At 41.4% G+C, this 22,188-nt stretch overlaps 1 long non-coding RNA gene across 1 annotated transcript in view; it reads left to right on the top strand.

Moving 5' to 3' along the window:
- The window catches only part of LOC140614225 (uncharacterized), a 38,083-nt gene that overhangs the window by 4,981 nt on the left and 10,914 nt on the right, over positions 1-22,188 (top strand). Inside the window, exon 2 of the long non-coding RNA XR_012015138.1 lies at positions 416-523. This is a non-coding gene — a long non-coding RNA (uncharacterized lncRNA). The remainder of the gene's footprint in view (positions 1-415; positions 524-22,188) is intronic.

Below are 22,188 nucleotides of genomic sequence, written 5' to 3'. Positions count from 1 at the left end.
GAAGAACACACACCCCTGCCCTTTCCCTACTAAACTGGTATTTATGTCTGAATTCTCTTTTTTTTTTTTTTTTTTTAAGATTTTATTTACTTATTCATGAGAGACACAGAGAGAGAGGCAGAGACACAGGCAGAAGAAGTAGGCTCCCTGCTGATGCGGGACTCAATTCCAGGGCCCTGGGATTACGGCCTGAGCCAAAGGCAGATGCTGAACCACGGAGCCACCCAGGTGCCCCTTAAGCCTGAATTGTAGGCCACTGTGAGGAGGAGGCACTCATTTTTCCCTGCGTATCTCCCATGTATATATGACACATACATGTTAATAACCTTTTTTGTGTTTCTTTTGGTGACCTGTCTCTTATCTCAGGAGCTTCAACCCAGAACTCAGAAGGATAATTATTTTTCCTCCCCAACAGTTTCTGGTGACCCAGATGGGACCTCTGAGATGCCTTACAGATGGGATTCTGGGAAAACGAACAAAAGCCAGTGAAGGATAAGAATTATTTGTCCTCCCACACTTGCTTGTAAGTCCTTATCAGCCTCGTTTTCTCTTGCAGTTGAGACAGTAACTGCCTAGTAGCCTAGTTTCTGTCGGGTGGAGGGATAAGTGGTGCTGGGCAGTCTTGAAGGCAAGAGCCATGGTGGAGAGACAGTGAGGATGGGGGGCGGGAACAGCCTGGCAGTGATGGGCACAGACGCACAAGCAGGCGAGGACTGGAGACTTGGTTCAAATAAAGCTTTGTGGGAGAGACACAGCAAAGGGAAATGAGGATATGATTGATTATGCCTTGCATGCCAGTCCACGGTATTCCCACTTTATGCTACAGGCTGGGGGAGTGCTTTCGGGATAACCACAGCAAACCTTTACATAGCATGGCAGATGTGCCAGTCAGCGTGCTAAGTCCTCTGTGCAGGTGAACTCATGTAACCAGTGACCCCAGAAGCACCTGTAACACTCACAGGAGGACACAGAGGGGAGGAGAGGTTATGTGACTTGTTCAAGGCCACACAGCTCATATGTGGCAGAGCCAGGATTTGAATTTAGCTTTTAGGTTTCCTGGTCTATGCCCCGCATTCTCTGGGGTAGGGTGGGGGGTAACGATGGATTCTTATGCTTTGTGTCTACTGTGCAGATATACACAAGGTACATAAACAGATAGTGTATCTATGTTGCAAAAATATCATGAGAGGTGATTAAAAATAGGATGTCTAAAAAGACCTATGTGGGGGATGATAATGGAAAAAAGTTAAGAGCAGTTGTCTCTGCTCTTAATCAGACCATGGAGCTGTATCTTGTGCTTCAAGCCTGGGGTTAGGGAGTAACAGGACGAAAGTGATATCCTCAGAAAAATAAACCAATGGTTGAGTGGACGTGAGGGAAAGCTGGCGGAGCAGATGGGAAGGAACAGATGCATGTCCGGTGCTTCTCCACGCCAGGCACTGGGCTAGGTATATTACCTATAAGGTCTCCTTTTGATCTTCACCTTCACATTTTCAGATGGTGAGATGGAGACAGGAGGAACAGGTCCTCGGGCACTAGCTGGAAAAGAGCCAGGGCAGGACTCGAACTTCCTGATTCTGAACGCAGGCAGGCAGAAGGCCGTGGACGGAGTAGATAGCAGGAGAGAGACGGTGATTTGGCTAATGGAGAATGCAGAGCATTGGTGAAGGATTGACTCTATTTAGGATTGGGCCTATTTAGATTGGGCCAGGGATTGTTTTGCTGCCATCAAGTCAGTACCTTTATACCAGAAGTTTTCAGAAGCGGAAGGAGGTACTTCGTTCCTCTTCTCCCGCAAAGACCAGATGTAGAAAATTGGGAAGTTAGAAAGGAGTAAGAGTAGACAAAATAAATTCTATTTACTTGTTCCCTCTTCTTAATGTTTACATTTTAACACCACTGGTTAATTGCCACCAATTTCTTAGGCTTGTTTTCATAATTTCTGCTCTGTTTTCATAGTCTCCTGCTCGGGGACTAAAAGCACTCCTCTTTGGTACAAAGGTAACAGGACCTGGCAAAGAGCTCCAGGAGCATTTTGGATGAAATATTTTTAGGCATCATTAAACTATTTTCTTGGAAACATTTAAAAAGTTCCACTCTTCTCCCTCCAAACATGGTGCGTGTTCCCAATCATGTAGAACCTACTAATGGAGAATAATGGAAAATGAACAAATGAATGCCAACTTGAGTTATAACAATATTTCCATTTTAGCTCTTTAAAGTACATGAGGAATTCAAATTAATTCCTAGAATGTCTTTATATTGCTTTCCGATGTTCTGGAGGGTCTGCTTTAGGAAAAAAAAAGAAAATACAATAGCTGTCTTTCACAAGCAATGCCCTTAAAGCAGTTTTCTTTATTGCTGCTATAGAGATGATGTAGTGCTCAATACCAGGGGGCAATAAAGCAGAGCCCCTGGGTTCCTATCACTGACCAGCTATTGAAAATAAGCTGTTGGGGCACTTGGGTGGCTCAGTCGGTTAAGCGTCTGCCTTTGGCTCAAGTCATGATCTTGGGGTCCTGGGATCAAGCCTCACATGGGGATCCCTGTTCAGCAGAGAGCCTGCTTCTCCCTGTCCCTCTGCACCCTGCTCCTGCTCATGCTCTCTCTCTCACACATAAATAAATAAACTATTAAAAAAAAGAATTTATTAGGTCAGCCAGTCCATGTATATGCTCACCTATAGGGTAAACTTATATGTGGCATCAGTGACTCTAGTCGTGGCAGACAAACTCCTAATCCAGGAGAATCCTCTTTATTTCAAACACTATCATTCACAACATAACAAAAACTTCATAGTGAAGTACAAATATCGGGGAGCAAATCCACTGGTAGCCTTGCACTAGTTTGCACAACTGCATCAGTTCCCCTTGACCTGAAGAAGCTAATGCCAGGTTGTTATGGGATCATATTGTGCTTTGGGGACTGGAGTGGATACTATTTAATACAAGACTGTAATTGGACAACAAAACAGAAGGTGAGATTTGGCATGCAGTGCAGCCAAATTAGCTCCTGATGAACTTCCTCAGTTGGATAGACCTGAACCACGATTTAAGGCACCTCGGGTGCACTTTTTAATCCTTCAGGACCAATAATGTCACTTAAAGTGACCTGACACTTGTTTTAAAAGTACATTATAAGATACAAAGATAGCAAAGGCTGTGAAAGAAATATTTGACCATCTACTTTCTCAGCATGCAGAGAATCTGAAATTAGCAGTCATTTGGCAGCATTTGTCATTGCAAACTTGGAGAGTATGAAGTTGTAGCTGTGACCACAGGTAAATACGGGCAAATCAGATTACAGAGTTTCTGCAATCATCTTGTTGTTACAGTGCCATGCTTTCTTCTTCGGTACTTTTATAGACTTTTCTTTTATAGCAAAAAAAAATTGTTTTTCTTATAATAGATCAACTTGTATTTTATTCAGAGCCAGCTTCTGATTTCAGTTCTGAAACAGAGTATCAATATTTATTTCTGTTTGAACCAGCTGCCCAAAGAATCAGTTCTGAGTAAATCCCAGTTACATTTCGATCCACAATCCACCGTTTGAAGGTAATGAAAGGTTGGGCTCCCATGTGGCTGTAGAGAACATTTATCTGACTGTTTGCTTTCATGTAGACATGTTGATAGGTCCTTGAGTGACAGTTGGCAAGAAGGTGGCCAGGGAACCATGCTGAATCATTTTACTCAGTTGGTACACTTCTTGGTGCTGAAACCTACAGTAACACTACAGCACAAAGCGAGCCACATGCTGGGGACACCTGAGTGGCTCAGTCCATTGAGCATCTGCCTTCAGCTCAGGTCATGATCCCTGGGTCCTGGAATCAAGCCCCTGGTTAGGGTCCCTGCTCAGCAGGTGGCCTGCTTCTCCCTCTCCCACTCCCCTTGCATGTGCTATCTCTCTCTCAAATAAATAAAATCTTTAAAAAGGGAGAGAGAGGGATCCCTGGGTGGCGCAGCGGTTTGGCGCCTGCCTTTGGCCCAGGGCGCGATCCTGGAGACCCGGGATCGAATCCCACGTCGGGCTCCCGGTGCATGGAGCCTGCTTCTCCCTCTGCCTATGTCTCTGCCTCTCTCTCTCTCTCTCTGTGACTATCATAAATAAATAAGAATTAAAAAATAAAAAAAAAATAAAAAGAAAAAAAAATAAAAAGGGAGAGAGAGAGAGAGAGAGAGAGCAAGAGCCACAAGCTGATGCCAGGCTTACTTCAAAGTCTTCAACATCCTATTTGGTGACTAGACCTCAGGCTGTTTCAGTACCGTGAGTACTTTCACTTCCAACAAATTTGAAATAGTCTCAAATCCGAATTGGCCACAAGGAGGTGTATCTTTCAATATCTTGAGTGGCTTTAATGGATAATTTACTTAGAACCCCTTTTGCAAAAACGTTTTGGATCAATGATCAAGATTTTGTAAACTGACAATGTCAAGTCAATTTAACCTGCTTGCAAAAGAGGCTGAAGAGGTATATTTCCCTGAAGCCAGTACATGTTCTGCGGCTTAAGTGTACGTCTGGTTGGATAAAGAAGCCAACATTGGCTTGAAATAATATATCCAAGCCACAAAACTATAATTCCTAGGTTATGACATTTCTCCATATGGGGCATTTAAAACACAGATTGGGTAACATTTTGTCATATTGTAAAACTCGTGTGTGTGCGTGTGTGATGATTAGTGTGCTTTTTTAAATAAATGAAATCCATCTGTGATTCATATGTGAAAATGTGTCTGTCCAAGAAAGAGAAATCCTTGTATGATCTCACTTATGTGTGGAATCTAAAAATAACAAAATATCTGCTGATCAGCAGATTCAGCTCAGCCTCGTGGACAACTTCTATCTGCAGGACCCTTCCCAGTTCACTGGTTTCATTCAAAGCTCATGGTTTTGTGCACCAAAGCATCTACAGCAGGTGCATGTCCCAGGAAGGGATGGTCTGTGCAGGTGACATTGGCAGGTGACACTGCAGGTGACACTGAACAGGTGACTTTGGATTACCTTTTTTTTTTAAAGATTTATTTATTTATTTATGATAGACACAGAGAGAGAGAGAGAGAGAGAGAGAGAGAGAGGCAGAGACACAGGCAGAGGGAGAAGCAGGCTCCATGCACCGGGAGCCCGACGTGGGACTCGATCCCGGGACTCCAGGATCGCGCCCTGGGCCAAAGGCAGGTGCCAAACCACTGAGCCACCCAGGATTACTGGATTACTATTTTATAGAGAACCTGCAGACCTACCGCCATTTGGAGTCATGGTGTGCAGGTTCCAAGGCTGACCCTGCCACTCTCAAGCTGTGTGGTTGAGTTATTTCTGAGTCTAACTTGCCCTACTGTGAAAATCAAGATGATAATATCATTAGCAACAACACATGTCAAGTACTTCACATGGTGCCCAGAACGTGGTGGGCCTTCAGGAAATGATCAATGATCATTCAAAGCAAGAAGGTCCCAAAGGAGGTAATGAGTACTAGAAATCTGCACACTTGGGACACATGGAGAAAGGGAGAAACTCTTCCTAATAGGTCTCGGTGGATGCATGCTCAACCGCTGAGCCACCCAGGAGCCCCTCCCTCTCTTATATGAGGGAATCCCACCCGGTACAGCCCAGGGAATGGGAACAGTGCACAGGCCAGCCACAACTTGCACGTGCAGCTCAGACCAGGTTTGCAAAGATGCCCATAGGCACCCGCTCCCTTCCAAGTGAGGTTAGAGGAGTAACTTGGGGCTACTTGGGTAGGTTGGTGGGTGGGCCAGGAGTCCACCCAGGTCAGAAATTTCCCTACCTACAGTGTTTGGCTGTTTCTCCTGAGCTGACAGAGAGCAGACAGATGCCTTCCAGGCATGCTCAGGGTGGGCAACCACAGTTCCTAAAGGCCTTCCCTTCTGGCTCTGGGAGAGCAGCCAGGCCTGGCAGAACCCGGGAGTGGCTGCGGTTGCGGTGGGTGGAAGCGTGTTCTAAATGGAAGTCTTGGCGCTCCCTCTAGTGGTTCTCACGTGAACTGCGGGTCGGAGACCGCTGGGGGCAGCAAGGAGTGTCATGGGGGCAGGGACTGTGTCCACTGCTGTAAGCAGTACCAACATGGTCAACTCTTGGCAGGGATTTGTCATTGACTCCTGGCACACTTAAGGGACAAGTGGTTCTTTGCCAGGCATCCACACTGTGGTAGGCACTGTGCTACCTTGTCGTGAATTCCCATGGCAGCCCCTGGAAGGAGCTCTGTCACAATTAAGTTATGGCATGGAACACCAGCTTGGGAGAGAAAGTCACCTGCCCAAGATCACAGTGGGGTGAGGGCATGAGCAGGACTAGAAGCCAGGCCTGGCAGGTTCCTATACCTGTGCTTTCCACCTCATCAAGGGTCTGTGGTCATCCCATCAAGCTCAGCTCTACTCTTTTCTTTGGAAGATCCCATGGTTGCCAAGGTAGGCAGTATCCAAGCCCTGAAATTTCAGAGGATTTGTGCTTATCTTGGTGACCCCACAGCAGAGCCAAAGGGAGAAGACCACAAAGTCCAGATGGCTGGTGGGTGCAGGCAAAGGGGAGCAGAATTTGCCAACCCTGTCTCTTTGGCAGAAGGATTATTTTAGGCTGATTAGTTTTAAGAAACTGCAAACACCGGAGAACCTCTAAAAACCAGATAGAAGTTACTCCTTTGTGAGAGACATTGACATTTCTAAGGGAAATTTTGACTTATAAGTGCATCTCCCTCACTGTACCACGAAGAGGGGGATGACTCTAAATCTCTAGAACTCTTCTCAGTGGAGAAGTAAGGACTTAAATCTGCATAACAACCTTACCCTTGTCTACTGTGCTTTTTCTGGTAAGTTTCCCAAACTCATCTCCCACCCTCAACATCGTCTTTTGTCCTTAGCTGAAGATGGTATTTAAGTTGCTGGTTTCTGCCATTTCAGGGAGTTACTCAGCTGTCCTGGGTCTCTCCCATGTATACAAGAGGTATACGTGTTATTAAACTTTTGTTTGTTTCTCTCTTGTTAATCTATCTCATATCAATTTAATTTTTAGACCAGCCAAAGAACCTAGAAGGGAAGAGGGATGAAATTTTCTCCCCTACATAGGCAATGAGTTGTTGGTGATGTAATTTGAAGTTTGGGTCTGAGAGTGAACGGTCAAGAAAGAATTCCTGAGATGTTTTTGTTGCCAAAAGGTGTTTTTATTATAGCACAGGTACAGGACCCGGGGGCAGAAAAAGCTGCCCTTGTGATTGTGAGGAGTGACTGATTATATACTTTTAAGGTTGTGGAGGGTAGAGAAAGAGAGATAATGTAAGTTTCTAAGGAATTTCTGTATGTTGAAAGCAGGTCTTACAGGACCTTGGAGGTCTGGCTATTGTCAAGATAAGGTTACTTAGCCTGTGGCAAAACATCAACATTAAGGCAGCCATGGGTTCCTTGAGGAATGTCTCAAGTATTTATCAGTGGGCTGTAGTTTGTGAGATGATTTAATCTAAGCTACATTTTTCTCGCCTTTGTTCTCCTTATCATTTTCCCCCCTGAATAATTTTGACCCTTAAATCTTTAAGGTTGCTGACGATGGAAGGTCTTCTTTTCTGTAATTTCTTCCTGCCTGAATAGGGGTATTGCGATGTCCCTACCTGTAGGTCAATGTTGGTCAGTTGGGAAACTTACATATAGATGTTACCAAAGACAGAGGCAGCTGAATCCAAGGTAGATAATATCTATGAACCTCCTTGAGTAGAAAGGACCATCTGTTGGCTTGAAGTTATGGCAGTGAAGGCATCTTGGCACCTGGCAGGGAGACACCAGAAAAGACAACAAAATAAGGTTAATATTATTATAAGAAAAAGAAGCCCAATAAAAAAATACTTTTGATAGTTGACCAAAATTCTCCTCTAGTCCTTCACTGTCATTTGAAGAGAAATTTGAGGTCCTCCACAGGTTCACAGGAATAAGGTGCATTAGTTGGCACACTGGATTTCTGTGAGGAAGATACAGGTTTAATTGTTGATATATGAGTCCATGAGGAATGTCCTTCTAGTTTTATGACCCTGGGAGTACAACATATGACCCAATAGAGGCCCTTGCCTTTTGGAGTTAAATCCCCTGTTGTATTAGACTTAATCCTTTAAATAAACTATATCTCCTGGGCTTATATGGGGTGGGTTGCTAGTAACTGTCAGATCAGGTTTAGGGAGGATGTGGTCTGAGTATTCATTAGCTAGATATTTGAAGAAACCAGAAGAACTCAGAATGTAGTCTAGTTTATGAAAAATAGTATTACAATCTACTATCTGGCACTTGGGTGGCTCAGTGGTTGAGCGTCTGACTTTGGCTCAGGTGTTGATCCTGGGGTCCTGGTATTGAGTCCTGAGTCAGGCTCTCCACGAGGAACCTGCTTCTTCCTCTGCCTATGTCTCTGCCTCTCTGTGTTTCTCATAAATAAATAAATTTTAAAAATATTTTTTAAAATAAAATCTACTGTCTATAAATATGTGTTATTGAAACATTTTCTCTCTATAATCACCCTCATTTTTATCGAAGATAGCCAAATCAAGACTAATTCATTTGGAAAAGAAAAAAAAGCCCAATTTTAACAAACTTGGCCTAAGGATTTACATAAGCTCAACAAGAATAGTAGTTGATCACATAGACTTTTAAAATCTGCTTTGTTGGAACATTTATGACAAATCTCAAAAGAGCTTTTAGTAGCCTCTCTAGGCCAGAAGCCAAGCCAAGTGCCATCAGACATGCCTGCAATATCTGTAGATTTGGGTAAATCCCTCTTCTTGAGGTCCCCAAAATATCCTGAGGTTCCTGTACCTGCCAGGAAGTGAGATTCTTTACTCACCAGGTAAGGCTGCTGGGAATTCTGTAAACAAGGTATCAGGCCAACATTTCCAAGGGGCTCTATTGGCTTCATGATTCATCAAGTCAGCCTTAGTTCCTTAAACCTATATAGTCCTATACATGCATATCTCTCAAATATGACATCCTAGTCAAAAGCCTTGGCAAATAACCAATGTTTCCAATGGTATCCTGTTACAGGGAAAACAGATTCTTATTGAACTTATGCAAATGATTATAATTGCCACGGAAGAAAGAATATTCTCTGAGAGTTTCTAAGTCTCGGAGGGTTCAGGTAGAGAGAAAAGTTAAATTCAAATTTTTTCACAAAGAAATATTTTATCGCATTTATGTAAATCATGGATATCTTAAGAAAAAGCTTCCTTAATCTGGAAGAGCAAACATTAGAGAACCAGCAATATTTCAAACAAGAATCACACAAATTACAACCTCTTCAGTTCATTTAGTTCCATGTTACTAATTCTTGTTCAATTTGAATGAAGCTTTTTAGTTAGTTCTGGGAATTCTTACCTGTTTTAGTTTTATGATATTAGAGATATCAAATACCTGTATTTATCAAAAACCCTTTTTATGAATCTCCTTGAAGATGCAACATGTTTCATAGGAAAATAAGAACAATAACTATAAATGACAAAAGACTCAAAAATGGACATGGTTAAAGATCTGATGAGACTTTATTATAATATAGCTGACAAGAAAATCTGGTTATTTCTGTGACACCTAACACTTCAATAATCGGAATATGGAGTGATGGCCTCGTATCAGAATATAACATACCAAATAAACAAGCTTAATTAGTCAGAGACTTCATTTACAATTTAAATCTTGGGACAGTTTGTTAAAAAAACCTCCTCGAGTTATAAAGCACATGCCTAAATAGTATTACAGATCACGACAAAACTTAAAACTTAATTGTTTATTTAACCAAAGTGGCAATAAATGATTCCAAAGGCATATGTGTAGAGTTATACAGTTGTTAGCAAAACTTAGCTCCTTTAATATTGAGAAGTTTTAGCTTTAAGTAATCAAAGACTGGATAAAGACAAAACAAAAATTTTGGTTTTTCAGGCAGCCAAAAGAGAAAAAACCTTTTTGTTTACATTTTCTTATCAAGAACAGACCAACAATCTAAGAAAACTTTGTCTTTTATTTTTTGAGAGAAAAGCAGAATTTCAATCTTATACCAGTGTGTTTTTAAAATCCATTCATTTCTATCTTAGTCTGTCCTGACCACATATAGAATTCCTTTCCAAAGATTTTCCTTCATAGACCTTCTATAACCTTTTTTATTCAGAGATGCTTGCCTTATTTTCATCAGTCTTAATTACATTAAGTAGAACTTTAACCCTTAGAAGATTTAATCTCCAGTGGAAACTAAGTAGTAACTGATTTTGAACTATTACACCAGAATTCTTTTTTGAGATGGCAAATTTATGAATACATTTCATACTTTAAAGACACGTTTCTCCATAGAACAACCTTTTAATAAAGCACAAAGCATGTTTATCAATAGACCCTAGTATCCTCAGCTTCTCTGCAATAAGAAGCCAAAAGCACAAACCTATATTCAGTAATCAATGCTTTAGTATTTTGTCTCATTTGGAAAAGACCTACGTGTCCAATGACTTCAAACTAATTTATCATCCAAACAAAACTTTAAAGTTTTAAGTTACCAAAGACTTTGAAAGCTATCTTAACAAGCCCCATGAAAACTTTGAGACAGACAAAATTAACATCATTTTAAGCCATCTTTTTGCTAACAAATTGCAATAGAGATCATGAGCTTATTTGACCTCCAACAAACTTTAGTAAAATAAAAGTTTTATATTTCATGCTGACAACTCTAAAGACATGTCTATCTTAATTAAACCAACAAATTCAATTAGTTTAAAGACCAAATATGGTCCACCTGGGTCTATTTAAATGTCAATCAATTTGTTCCCCATTACCAATTTTTACCTGGGGTACTGGTGGGGAAGTCTGAAGTGGGCGGTCCAGAGGGGCTTTCTTTGCTTGCTTGATAGCGAGGGTAGGAGGAGCAGGAGCCAATGCTGCTGGAGGCACTCAGGATGGTATAGGAGCCAGTTATGCAGCTGCACCCAAAGTGGTACAGAAACAGGAGGAGGTGGGGGGAGTGTGGAGGGCAGAAGAGGTGAGGCATTGCCAGCAAGGCTGGAGGTGGATAAAAGCCCAGAGGGCAGAGAAAGAGGATTCTTGATCCTAAAGCTCATCAGCTTGAACAGATGAAAAGACAGGTTTTCTTTCTATCAACAAGTGGAGATAGGTTGTCTATATCAGACTAGAGAAGATAGGAAACTTCCTTGAAACAAAAGGAGTTTCAGCAGCTGCTTGGGAATCTTTCTTAAAGTCTCTGTCCCAAGATAGACCAACCGGAGACACTTGGTTCCAGTTATCATAGCCATTAACCTGGGAAGTGAATGAGGGGGAAGACCACAGGTATAGTTAGAGTAATCTGGGTCTATTAGGAGGAACTGAGAGAGAGACAGTCAGTGTCCCCTTTGACAGGGATGGCCTGTATTTCCTCCAGCCACATGGATTTACTTCCAAGAAGCCTATTTACACAATCACCATCTGGTATATTAGGATGGAGTTTTCTAGCCTGGTTAGTGGCCAAACACATTCTGCATAAGGCCCTTAGGTCAGGGCCCTGATTTAGGGCTATAAAGACTTGAACATAGGGCACCTCAGTACATTTGAACTGTTCCTGTAGAAGAGATCTAATGATACTGAAGATGATACTGAAGCTTAATGTCCCATTAATGGGCTATTTTTTCTCATTTCCTAAGTACTATTGAACACATGCAGTGTTACAGAAGACTAGTCCTTTCTTAAATCTTTTCTGCAAGCTGAATTGTTTCCAGTTGGTTAAAAGTCCGTGGGAACTGAAAAAGAAACATAGAAGATCCATTACCAAGAAAATCTGCCCCCGCACCCCACCATCTCCCAGGTGGCATCCCACACAGGCTATGTCAGAGGTTCCTAGTGCCAAAGTAACCAGCAGCATACCTCTAAGGAGCTGCTATGATCATGAACACCATTTTGCCTGGTAGGAGGATTGCTGGCATTTCCCTACTTTCTCATTTCATCCTAGGCTACAAATGGGTGCTGGTGAATGGGTTGAAATGCTGTGTCATGCCATGAAGAACCCACTATTTTTAAGCCATGCAAAACACTAAAAAAGTTTTACAAGGGGGAATTATCCAATTTTGTAATTTAAGTAGTTAGTAGGGGACATTGATGGAAAATAGTAAAGACAGAAATCCACCATGATCTAAGCCACATTCTCACACATTTAGTCTTTTTTTTTTTTTTTTTTTTTTTTTACATTTAGTCTTTTTAACCAACTCCCCTAGAAAATGGTCCCTGGTGGGGCTTTAATTCAGTTGGGTGCTGGTTTTGGCTGGCTCTGTGTGGATATCCCGAGGCCAGATATGGCTAGACCAGAGATGTGAAGGGAATCACATTAAACCAATGAAGAGGAAATCTCACATAGGAGTCTTAAGACTGGCAGCCATCCTAGTGACTTAGGTGACTGTCCTGTACCTAAGAAAGATAACTTTGTATGAGAATAAGAACAAAAAGAGAGCATCAAGTTTCTGGGTCTTATTACCATTCTGGCCAGAGTACTAGCTTCTAACCAAAAGGCAATCTTTCTCCTCCGTATAGAATAACCACAGGATAGAGAATTGCAGCTTGAACAACTGACATGAAAGTCTTCTGGTATGATCACACTCCTTGAGTTGCCCCTGAAATGAAAGTAAATGTGGAGCAAGAGAAAGTAATCACCAAGTTTGCACCATGGCTTGGAATCCAAATGAGATGCCTCAGACCCCATGCTGAACACCAAAATGATGTGATTTAAAGAGTGGGTCAGAGAGCAGCAAATAGTCATGAAAGAATTTTTGAGACATTTTTGGTGCAAAAAGGTGTTTTTATCATAGCACAGGGACAGGACCCGTGGGCAGAAAGAGCTGCATCTGTGAGTGTGAGGAGTGACTGATCATATACTGTTAAGTTTGTAGAGCAGGAGAGGAAGAGATAACATAAGTTTCTAAGGAAATTCTGTATGCTGAAAGCAGAGTCTACAGGACCTTGGGGGTCTGGTTATTGTCAAGATAAGGTTACATAGTCTGTAGCAAAACATCAACATTAAGGCAGCCATGGGTTTCTTGAGGAATGTCACACTCTGCATGTCTCAAGTATTTATCAGTGGGTTGCAGTTTGTAAGGAGTTTTAATTTAAGCTACATTTTTCTTGCCTTCATTCTCATTAATGGGGTTCAGGGCAGGCCACCAGAATAAGCCATTTTGGTGTATTGATTATCTTGAATTAAAGTTACTTGAGAAATAGCTGGTACAGGAAGGACATACTTTGTCCCCCTGTAAGCAGGAAATACGTTTTCTATGTGAAAGTCACCCTCCCTGCACCAGGAAGTAGAAAAACACTCTTATCACCAGAGTCAGGGAATTCAGGGCCAAGAAGGCTATGTAAATACTCTGCTTTGTCTTTTCACTAGTTAATACCCAAAACTAAGTTTCTTCATCTTGTCTGTTCTTCATAAATTTTTTGTTTCTTTGTCTAAAACCTGCCTGCTTTGGTCCCTCCTTTGAGTCTCATATTCTTTGGGGCCCTCGTATAGACTTAATGAAATATTTTTTCTCTTGTCAATCTGCGTTAATTTAATTATTAGACCAGCCAAAGAACTAAGGGAAGTAGAGGAAAATTTTCTCCCCAACAGAGCACAGGGGCACGTGGCACTGAACCTCAAGCATGGGGCGGTTCCAACCAGATGGAAGAGTGGAGCGGGCAGCAGTTGTGCTCAGAAGGCAGGCTTAGCAAGGTCAGACAAACTATAAATCAGTAGCCCAGGAGATGTCACCTCTCCTGTCCAGGCTGAGGAAATTGGGGGTGGGGGGGGGAGGCACAACGTATTCTGAGGCACCCACCCTCACTTTTCTCTCTCCCAGGTGGATTGAACTGGCAAGGAGAGTTTTCAGGTGCATAGACTGACCGGGCTGGCAGAGAAGTCTGACAAGCAGGAGTGTGAATAAGAGCAGAGCAATCCTAGCCTCAGAAGGGAGTAGCCTGAGTTGGAAGCACTTCTGTGAGAAAGGGCTGAGGAGGCACTCTGAGGAGGTTGGTGAGAACAACTAAGTGACCCCCTCACCACTCTCCTCACACCAGAAAGCCCTACACAGGCAGATGTGAATGTGTGCATCTCTTGTGACCTGGAGGGCACACACCACTAGACCTGCTTTGCTATGCTTCTGCCTGAAACAGAAACACACAGAGATGATACTGACATTGACCATCAAGTTTGCCAAAGACAGTGAAAATGGTAAATCGCAAGAGCAGACAAAGGATCTGTTGAAGACTGAGGGAGGCAGAGTTTAGAGGAGGGGAGATATGGAAGCTAAACGCTCAGAGGGGTCCGGTGGGGAAGAGGAGCAAGAGGCCATGAGGTCCACATGCAGGTTGTCCAGTGTCTCAGGGAATATTCACAGGGCCTGTGTGTTCTGAGCAGGGCAAGGCAGCCAGACAAGAGGGCCAAAAATTGAGCCTGTACTGTATGGATTTTTTGCTGGAGGCCCAGGTAGAGAAACTGCTTGAACTATCTTGGAAGTTCCTTTAATTCGGCTTTGCATGTAGGACTCCCATTCCAAAGTAGGCTTCAGAGGTGCTACACTGTGGGTGGCGAGGCCACAAAGGAATTCCCACTCAGGTGACATCTGAGCTGGAAGTACAGTCAGGAAGAGCTTCAGAAATTCCCCTCCCCAGCAGACAGCAGACACACATGTAATTGCTCATTCCACTCCTGTCATTATTAGTACCTGCTATTTTCCTTATCCTTTACTTGCTCAGGGTAATTTTTTCTGAATTACAGGTATTCAGGACACACAGGCTGACACTGGATCTCAGTGGATAGCTTCACGTGGAGTGTCACTATGAGCAAATGGCTCAGTGTATTTCTCTTCACAGTAAATGAGACCATACATGGTTTGACTGGCAGTGGTTGCTGACAGCTGTTTAAAAAGTGCTTTTCAGTCATTCTTTCCACCCTCCCTACAATTGTGTATGAGAAGCAGGTGCTGGCTGGCTGGATGCTGAGCCCACATGCTGTGCCTCTGTTTCCCATTCTTCACAATGAGCAGTGACCATGTCCTCCTATTGGACCTCTCCAGCTCTATATAATGTCCTTGCCATTCTTTGCCAGTTCTTTTTTTTTTTCAGATTTTATTTATTTATTCATGAGAGACACACACACAGAGAGACAGAGACATAGGCTGAGGCAGAAGCAGACTCCCTGTGGGGAGCCCGATGCAGGACTTGATCTGAGGATCCTGGGATCACAACCTGAAGTGAAGGCAGACGCTTAAACACTGAGCCACCCAGGTGCCCCTCTTTGCCACTTCTAATAAATTTATTAAGTTCTCTTGTAGATACACTACATGGAACCCTAAGCTGGAGCTGGGGTGAGGGTTGCAGAAATTTGAATCCCGGAGCTTTAGTTTGCAGCTTCCCAGAGACACAGCTATGTCATACTCTAGAAGGGATGGAATATTGGGGGCCAAAGAAAAAACAAAAATTGAGAGAGAAAAATTAAAAGAGAAAAGAAGCAATTTCCAGATATAGGCAGCAAGAATGTCTAGAGTCATGCTTTTGGTACAGAATACCTAAGACACTAGATAATTATTTGAAAACATATTTTAAAATAAATGAGTGAGATAACAGAAAGATAAGGGAAATCCTCTGAGCCCAGAATGTAAATCAGGAGAGATAAGGGCAGCTGTAACCTACACAGCCCTGGGCCCCTGCGGTCCCTCAGGGCCAGGAGCCTGGTCTTGGAGGATCATACCTCTGCAACGAGGAGGATAGAGACAAAGTCTGGGCTGGGAAGGCTGGGACTTTTGTTTGAGGCCCATATAAAGCTGGTATCCCCACGGGGCAGCCCCCTCAATTTGTCTTAGCCTCTTCCCTAGAAGGCAGAGACTGAGGCAGAGCCTATATGGTAACGCCACATTGGAGTACAAGATTCAAGAGAACAGAGTGAAGGAAAAGGGAAGTGCACTGGGAGATTAAAAACAACAACAACAACAAAAACAAATACAAAGCAGTGCAATGATTGAGCTGCCACAGTTTCATGAATAAGTAGAGCTGGTCACCTGCTCCTCTGCTAAAGACCCACAGAACTACCATTTCTTAGAATAGTCGGCTGCAGGGAAAAAGGACAAACAATTTTATCCTTTGCTTTTTCTCTTTTCCTTTGTTTCTTTGGTCTGCATGTCCTCTGTGAGACATTCACTCCCTTGTACTTCTGGCTTATATAAACGGGGCTTTCTGGAGAGCTGCTGAGAAAGCCAAGAGGGTTCATGGGTACAGGAAGAACAGACCTAGAACCAGAGCTGCCGTGTCTCCTGGTGCTGTGGGCATGATGCGGGCTGCCCAAAAGCCTTGCTCTCATCTCTGAGGAGGCTGAAACAGGCAGTATTAAGAACGGAGGTTAGGGAGGTGGAGGCCTACACTTCACAATGGTGGTGAGTGCATGAGCCACCACTGGGGTGCTCTGGCTGAGAAGCGTCAGTATTCAGAAGGCCAGCAGTGCTAAGTCTTGGGAGGCACGTAAGCTGGGTCCAGTGTGGGATCTCAACAAGAAATAGATGGTTTATTTATAAAGGGCTACTTCCAAATGTCTGGTCCTTATAGTACAATGCCAACAAGAACTGCTGCCACCTTTAGGCTTAAAAGGACAAAGGGAAGAAGAGATTTCTAGAACTGGAAGGAGAGGGTCATGTACAGCAGATTACCTTGAGAGGAGCAGGAATCTCTAGGGAAGGAACCCAGTGAAGATGAGGCAACTGTACAGGAAGGGATCCAGAGAATTAAATACCTGAGGTGGTCCAAATAGACCCAAATAGGCAGAGTAGAGTGGAAAAGTGTGTGCTGAAACTGGATCTGGAGAAGTAAACTGAAGCTGCCTGCCATATCGATAGGTAAAATTCCAAGTAATAGGAGTTCATATTCAAAAATCAAATACATGCAAGGAACTGAGTCAGCGAATCAGAATTAGGAAAAGCAACAAACCTCAAGACCAGATTAATGCAGACTTTGAATAAAGAAATTATAAATAAAGAATATAGAATGAGTATATTTAAAAATGAACTATTGAGGGGCACCTGAGTGGCTCAATTAAGCGTCTGCCTTCAGCTCAGATCATGATCTCAGGGTCCTAGGATGGAGCCCCATGTCTGGCTTCCTGCTCAGCAGGAAGTCTGCTTCTCCCCCGCCCCTCCCACACTCATGCTCGCACTCTGTCTCAAATAAATAAAAAAAATAATAGTTTTTTTTTTAAAAAATGAACTACCTGGATGATCTCAAAATAAAAAATTTCTGCACAGTAAAGAAAATAATAAAAAAAAAACTAAAAGACAACCTACTGAATGGGAGAAGATATTTGCAAATGACCTATCTGATAAAGGTTAGTATCCAAAATATATAAGGAACTATACATATATATATACATATATATACAAATATACAACTCAATACTCAACAAAATAAATAATCCAATAAAAGGATGAGCAGAAGACATGAACAGACATTTCTCCAAAGATGAACAGATGGCCAACAGACACATGAAAAGATGTTCAACATCACTCATCATTAGGGAAATGGAAATCAAGACTACAATGAAATATTACCTCACACCTGTCAGAATGGCTAAAATAAAAAAAAAAAAAACACAAGAAACAACAAGTGTTAGTGAAGTTGTGGAGAAAAAGGAACCCTCATGCACCATTGGTGGGAATGCAAACTGGTGCAGCCACTGTGGAAAACAGTATGGAAGTTCTTCAAAAAATTAAAAATAGGGCTACCCTATGATCCAGGAATTGCTGTACTGGATATTCACCCCCTAAATACAAAGACACAAATTCAGAAGGATATATGCACCCATATGTTTATTGTAGTATTATTTATAATAGCTAAACTATGAAAACAGTCCAAGAGCCCATTGGTAAATGAATGGATAAAAAAGATGTGAGATAGATATAGATATATAATGAAATACTGTTTAGCCATAAAAAAGAATGAATCTTTGCCATTTGTAACAACACAGATGGAGCTGGAAAGTATAATGCTAAGCAAAATAAGTCAGTCAGAGAAAGACAAATACCACATGATCTCACTCATGTGTGGAATTTTAGATACAAAACAAGCACAGGAAAAAGGAGAAAGAGAGATAAATCAAGAAACAGACTTAACTATAGAGAACAAACTGATAGTTATCAGAGGGGAGGTGGGTGGGGGATGGGGGAAATAGGGGACGAGGATTAAGGAATACTCTTATCACCATGGGAAAAAAAGGGACATTTTCACTCTACTGAGAGGAAATAAAATAAAATAAAAAGGGTATATTAATACATTTAAAGAAGTAAAAGAAGATACTAGAATGTGATGAAGAAATGAAGGGCCATCAGAAATAGTTTGGGTAAAATGAAAAACAACAGATATTCTGGAAATAAACAAATACAGAATAACTGAAAATATAAAATGCAACAGATGAGCCAAAATTCAATACAGGAGAAAAAGAATTGATGAACTTGAAGAAAGATCTGAAGATATTACCAGAATGCAGAGCAGAAAGACAAAAGTATAGAAAATATGAAAGAAACATGGGGCATGGAGTGAGAAGGTGCAAGCATATGTGTAATCAAGGTCTCAGAGGAAACCTTGGCAGACACACTCTGAAGACAGTCCCCATGCCATATTATTCACACCCTTGTATGATCCTCCCCTCTTGAGTGTGAGCAGGACCTGTGAGTTACTTCTAGCCAATGGCATGTGGACACAGCAAAGGTGATGAAATGTTGATTCTATGAATACTGTTACATTACATTGTCACATTTGTCTTGCCAACAGATTCTGGATAGACTTTTTTCCCACAGGGTCTAATCAGGGATGGCAGCTGGGGCCCCTTGGAAACTCATCATATTCTATGCTTGAGAGAAGTGTCCTTGGACAGAAGAAGGTGAAAACTGCCCAGTTTCAAGTTGTGAGGAGCAGCTGCTTCCCAGGAGGGGAGAAGACAAGGCAAGAAATAGGCAAGACATCTTGTGGCATCTCTTATGTTTGGGTGCCATGAAACACACTCAAGACTGAAAAGGATAAAACTGCTCTACTTTAATGATGGTCTGAAGAGCAGCAGGATGGGATGCTAAGCCTATGAGATTTCCAAGGCCAGGTGTACACACAGACTTGTGCTCTCTGATATGAAAAACTCTTTGTAGATCTGGGCATCCTAATAGGTGGGACTCCACTTCTACCCAGAGGCAACCGCTAATAACTTTTGGCAGAGTGCCACTGTTATGGAAGGGTGTTTTCAAAAAGCAAACTCTTCTCCTGACCCAGAAAAGCTCTCTGTAAAGGTAGTGAAGTTTGGAAACAGTTTTATTGTTGAATAAGCATAAAACCAGAATGTGATGCACATCACAGACAATCCATTTAAGAGATTGCAAAGACCGTGATAACCTTTCAGAAAGGTTGCAGCAGATTTGTTCCCACTGGGAGGTCTAGAGCATTGACATAGCACCTGAGCACCTTCAACCCAGGGGGTTCAACATCTAACTTGTAGGAGTTTCAGAAATAAAAAAGAAAAAAACAGAGGGAAGAAAATTATCAAAGATACTAGCTTGAAAAATATGAAATTCCCAAAAGACATTATATATAAGCAATTTCATATGATTCAACCCAATGTTACAGAAAATCTTTCTCAGAATGGAAAGACACGAGTCTCCAGGTTGAAAATGCCAAATGAACAAAAGAGTATGAATAAAAAAAGAATCACACATCATGAAATTTCAAAACTTCAAAGATAAAGGGAAGATTTTGGAGGAGAGGGACAGAGTGGTGGACAGAGAGAGGGAAAAAGGTAGCAAGGGAGGGAGAGATCATTTACAAAAGGGTGAAGCATCCTAATGCCTTCAGACTTCTCAACAGCAGTAACTGCTCAAAGGCTGTAGAGCAATGTCTTTAAAATGCTAAGAGAAAATTATATTCAACCCAGAATTCTTTACCCAGCAAATGACCAAGCAAGTATAAGAGTAGAATAAAGATTCTTCAGACATGCAAGAACCAAATGAAATTACCTTCTAAGTGATTTTTCATAGAAAGTTACTGCAGGGTGTGCTTCAGCAAAGCAAAGGAAACTAAGAACTATGACATGGGGTCCAAGAAACTGGAGTTCCATTCTGGAGGGCGGAAAAGGGAAATCCAAAGATAATTACTATTGCCTAAGGAGCAGATTGGGCAGCGCTTGGGTGGCTCAGTGGTTGAGCATCTGCCTTTGGCTCAGGTCATGATCCTGGGGTTCTGGGATTGATTTCCACATCAGGCTTCCCATAGGGAACTTGCTTCTCTCTCTGCCTATGTCTCTGCCTCTCTCTCATGAATAAATAAATAAAATCTTTTTTAAAAAGAGCAGGTTGGGGCAGGAGGAATGAAGGTGGAGCAGGGCTGGTCTAGGGTAAGATAAAATGTGAGAGGGGACTAATAGTACAGTGGACATTTGGAAAAATTACTGAAAGATTCATAGGAACATTTGGAAAAAATAATTATAGCCACATAAATGACTGAGCAAATGTATAAAAGGAATATACCCAATAAAGGAAAAAACAGTTTAAGAAAAGAAACATAGTAATACTTTTTATGTTATAATTATTTTGAGAGGAATGGGAGAGGATAAGAAAATGAAATCCCCAACCATCTCAACAGGAAATCAATCAGAAATAAAATTTATGACTTGATAAATATCAGAATAGCATACTTATTTAGAAATTTTAATGGTAAATACCAGAGAGGGAAAGCAGTTAAAAGTATTTTTGGCGATCTTTTCTGGAATGTGGGACTGATGTGAGGGTTGGGGATAAGGAACAGCTATATTTTCTTATGAACTTTTGGCGCTGTTTAATTTTGTGCATGTATTATTGGTATAAAAATAAAAATTAATTACAATTTTAAAACCCCTGCATACTTTTCTCCCCCACACAGAAAAAGCATATGAACTCACTTTTACATGTTTCAAAGATCAGATAGCTTTTTTTTTTTCTGTTCTGATGTTTATCTAGAAATAAATCTATTCTGATGTTCTAAGTGAACCCTCTGACTCATACCTGGAGAAATATTTGCATTTATGACCTCAGAGATTTTTAGATCTCTCTGCTCATGTGAGGGAATTTGTGATTCTTCTGTCTCTTCTTTGAATTTCCCACCTCTTGGCGGTTATCAGGGGCCAGAGAGAATGCCTATTCTACACAAGGGGGCATAGTGTTTTGGCAAGTGTTGGGACATGACTTGGATATAAAAGGATTGGTTAGAGTGAGGGATCTAATCTATAACAGGTATCCTGATGGCGCCTGAAACCCAAAACTTTCATAGAGCTTTGTTGCCTGAGCAGCTGAATTTGAGTTGATCTTGCTATTTATTAGCTCTGTGGGCTTGGACAAGTTATTTAACTGACTTAAAATTCTAATTCCTCAATTAACTAAGTGGAGATAAAAAAATAATTAGAATTTTGGTGAGGATTTAACAGGATAATTTATGCAATTTATTTATTTGGCATGGTCAATAAATTAGCTATGATCAGTATTATTTTTAAAAACAACGTTGACCCCTTATGCACTTAATAAGGGTACTGAGAATAATATAACATAGTAAAAAAAAATTCATGGAGTTGCTATCAGATAGACTGGAGTTCAGATATGGGCCCAGTTACTTGCCTTCTTATGACTTGAATGGAGTGATCAAACAAAAGTGAGGTGCTCAGGGCTTCCCACTGGGGCTCATGTCAGTGAGGGCCTCAGACAGTTGTGTCTAGGATGACCAGACCAAAACTCACTTGGTAAGATTTTTGAAATTGAATGAACAGAAATCAGCTCTCATCCTAGAGAGCCATACAAGTAATGTATACAATGTGGTAAATATATTATGTTATAGATGACATGTACAATGTAGTAGATATATTATATACCTATAATATATAAAAAGTTCTTACATATCAATAAAAAAGGTAACTAAATAGAAAAACATGCAAAGGATATGTCAGAAAAAATAGAACACAATGATACCTATGTGAAAAGATTTCCAACCTGCAACATTCAAATAAATCCAAAATAATACAATAATATAGCTAGTTGATTCTGATATACAGGAAACAAATTGATATCAGTGTTTGTTTTTTTATCTTATTTTATTTTTAAAGATTTTATTTACTCATGAGAGACACAGAGAGAGAGAGAGAGGCAGAGACATAGGCAGAGGGAAAAGCAGG

Source organism: Canis lupus, chromosome 22 (assembly GCF_048164855.1).
Source record: "Canis lupus baileyi chromosome 22, mCanLup2.hap1, whole genome shotgun sequence".
Classification (NCBI taxonomy): Eukaryota; Metazoa; Chordata; class Mammalia; order Carnivora; family Canidae; genus Canis; species Canis lupus.
The sequence above is the reverse complement of the archived record's forward strand: the minus strand, read 5'-3'. Positions and strand labels throughout refer to the sequence as shown.